At 31.2% G+C, this 2,893-nt stretch overlaps 1 non-coding gene across 1 annotated transcript; it reads right to left on the bottom strand.

Moving 5' to 3' along the window:
• Nucleotides 1-1,748: 1,748 nt before the first annotated feature.
• On the bottom strand, nucleotides 1,749-1,856 carry LOC149516804 (small nucleolar RNA R71). The gene has a single exon (XR_016345417.1). It is a non-coding gene; the product is annotated as a small nucleolar RNA R71 (small nucleolar RNA).
• Nucleotides 1,857-2,893: the final 1,037 nt, after the last annotated feature.

Below are 2,893 nucleotides of genomic sequence, written 5' to 3' on the forward strand. Positions count from 1 at the left end.
CATGAGCTTCATTGATTGTGCCCATTCTAGATAATTTTTACTCTTTAGTTTATGAACTGTCAATTGGACAGATGGATTTTCAAATCCATTAATATTTACAGTAGAAACACTTCTAATAATAGCACCTACAAATGTTATGCCCTTTTCTTCGATCATGATTATTTTGGATATCACGGCTTTTAAGTGAAATGCCTATGCTCTAATACCATGTAAATAGAATAGAACAAAATAGAGGAGAAAGAGAAGACAACTTCTTATTGATTAACATAAGAATTACAAGGATTTAAATAGACTAAAATTTAAACTTCATATCTACCTAACAACCTAATCACTTAAAAATTCAAATCCATTAATATTTGACAGTTTAGATTTTATAACAAGATCTTGATATTTCTACAATAAGACTCTCATTCAGTCAAAGCTCTTTGAAGATCAAGATAAACTTTATCCTTTGCAATTTGGATAGAAGTCAAACTCTTGTAATCTTTACCCTTTATGGCCAAATCTATGCATATAAATAGACAAGGCCATTTCACTTGTTCATCATCCTATTCTTCTCCTTTTTCTTTTCTTAGTCTTTTTTTTAAGTTCTAGTTATTGGCTAGGTGACAGATTTGCCAATAACAAAGTTATTTACTAAAATTCTTTTCTTTGATACAATTGTTTTCTTAAATTCTTCATTTAATATGAGTATTCTTTTTATTCAAGATCTAGTTTCAACTCTTTTCTCTTTTATTAATTTCAACTACAACTCTTTTATGTTTTACAAGTTTTGGCAATCATTTTCTCTTTTATTCAAGTTTAGATTTCATATTTCTTTCATTTATATTTCATTTTATGCATTCTTGATTTATGTTCTACAAGCTTTCGAGCTTCACTTATTCTTCATTGTTTTCAAAACAATTTTCATTTCTTTTAGTAATATTCGACCACTTTTACTTGCCAAGGGATAGTTGTTGGAGTAAAGATCTAGGCCTATAATCCTCTCTACATTGCTTTTTTAATTTGTTTTGCAACCCTCTCTAGTATTCATTTGTTTAGATATAAAAGATTTGATTTTCACCATTGGTATTTGAATCCACCCAACATTACAATCTATAATCCTATAAGAGATGATACTTGAATATTTATAATTTTATTACTTGATCGATTTGTACACTTAAGTTACTACGAAAATAAGCTATCACATTTTTGGCATTATTATCGAGGATTATAGAGATTTTTTAATTTAATATCAAAAAAGATTTTCTAACCTTTTGTAATCTAAACCTTTACTTTTTCTTTGTTTTATTTTTTTTAATCTTCTCTTGTTTATATACGTAGTTTGAAAAGTTTGGAACTAGCTTTAATTGATCAAAAGATTGAAAGGACATTTAGATGAAAAAGGAAAAAGCAAGCCACACCATTTGCACCTACACCTGCACCAAAAGCAAATGCAAATAATGAAGCTTAAAGAACCTTGAAGGATGCAATCCCCTCCAACCACCCATTCAAAGGCTAGCTATTCAAGCAAACAACTTCAAGATCAAGCTTTTGATTATCTAAATGGTCCAATCTTTTGTATAATTTAGAGGACTACCAAGCGATGATCCTAACCTCTATTTAATGATGGAATTTGACTAAGACTTTTTTTTTCTTAAGGACAAGGTGAAGAGTTGGTTATCTTCACTACCATCATGTCTATTACAACTTAAGATGACTCGGTACAAAAATTTCTTGCACAGTTCTTTCCACCAACCAAGACAGCCAAGTTGAGAAATAAGATCACCACATTCATGCAAGTAGATGGCAAAAATATGTATAATGCTTGGGAGAAATTTTAAGGCATTACTAAGGAAGTGCCCTCATCACGGTCTACCCCAATGGCTACAGATTTAAATTTTCAACAATGGTCTTACACTATTTATGAAAACAACTTTAGATTCAGCTATTGGAAGAGCCATCACAAGCAATATTGCTAATGAGGCCCATCAGTTGATTGAAGAGATGGCTACTAACAATTACCAATAGGGCATGAAGGGAAAGGTAAATAAGAAATATGTTGGTCTTTTTTAGATTCATGCCATTACCTACATAAACTCTTAGATGGCTACTTTAACCCAAAAGATAGAAGCTTTAGGATCCCAATATCAAACCAATCTTGTTAATGTACTCTAAAACTCATTTGTTTATGCAATATTTATAAAGGACCCTATTCAAGTGAAAAGTGTCAATTTAGAGTAGAGCCAATCTAATTCATCCAACAATGCAAGTCCACCTATAATAAAAGCTAGCATAACCACCCCAATTTTTATTGACATCGACCTAACACCAATCCACCAATCAAAACAATAACTTTCACCATAATCCATAACCCTTTAACCCATTCTAAGAAAAAAAACTCAATTTTGAGGAAATGTTAACCCAGTTATTACAAGCCAACAATACCAACATTCAAAGCCAAGCTGTATCAATAAAGAATCTTGAAAATCAAATAGGTCAACTAGCCTAAACCATAGCTAACAACCCTATAAGAACTTTGTCTAGCAATACTGAGTCTAATACTAAAAGACAAGGCAAAGAAGCATATAATGCCATCTATTCCTTTGAGGATGATGGGATAGAGAAATCTGATGATGAAGACATGATGGACAAGCCTATAGTAGTAAATCTTTCTAGCTTTATGAAGTAACATGAAGTGGACTTCATTGGAAAGGAAGACATAATGAAGGATAAAGAGCTGTTAAGGTTTGGAAGAGGAATTTTGGACAATTTTGAACCTATGGCACTGGAAGCTATTAGCACCTAAAAATATAGTATTTTTACATGTTAAAATGGGTGTAAAAATTTAAATTTTGATTGATTTTTAGTAACTTAATGCCTTTCTGTGACTTTTAGGGTTTTAAGCCTATGG

This window comes from Durio zibethinus, chromosome 9, assembly GCF_047325235.1.
Source record: "Durio zibethinus cultivar Kanyao isolate XHJ-2024 chromosome 9, ASM4732523v1, whole genome shotgun sequence".
NCBI classification, from domain to species: domain Eukaryota; kingdom Viridiplantae; phylum Streptophyta; class Magnoliopsida; order Malvales; family Malvaceae; genus Durio; species Durio zibethinus.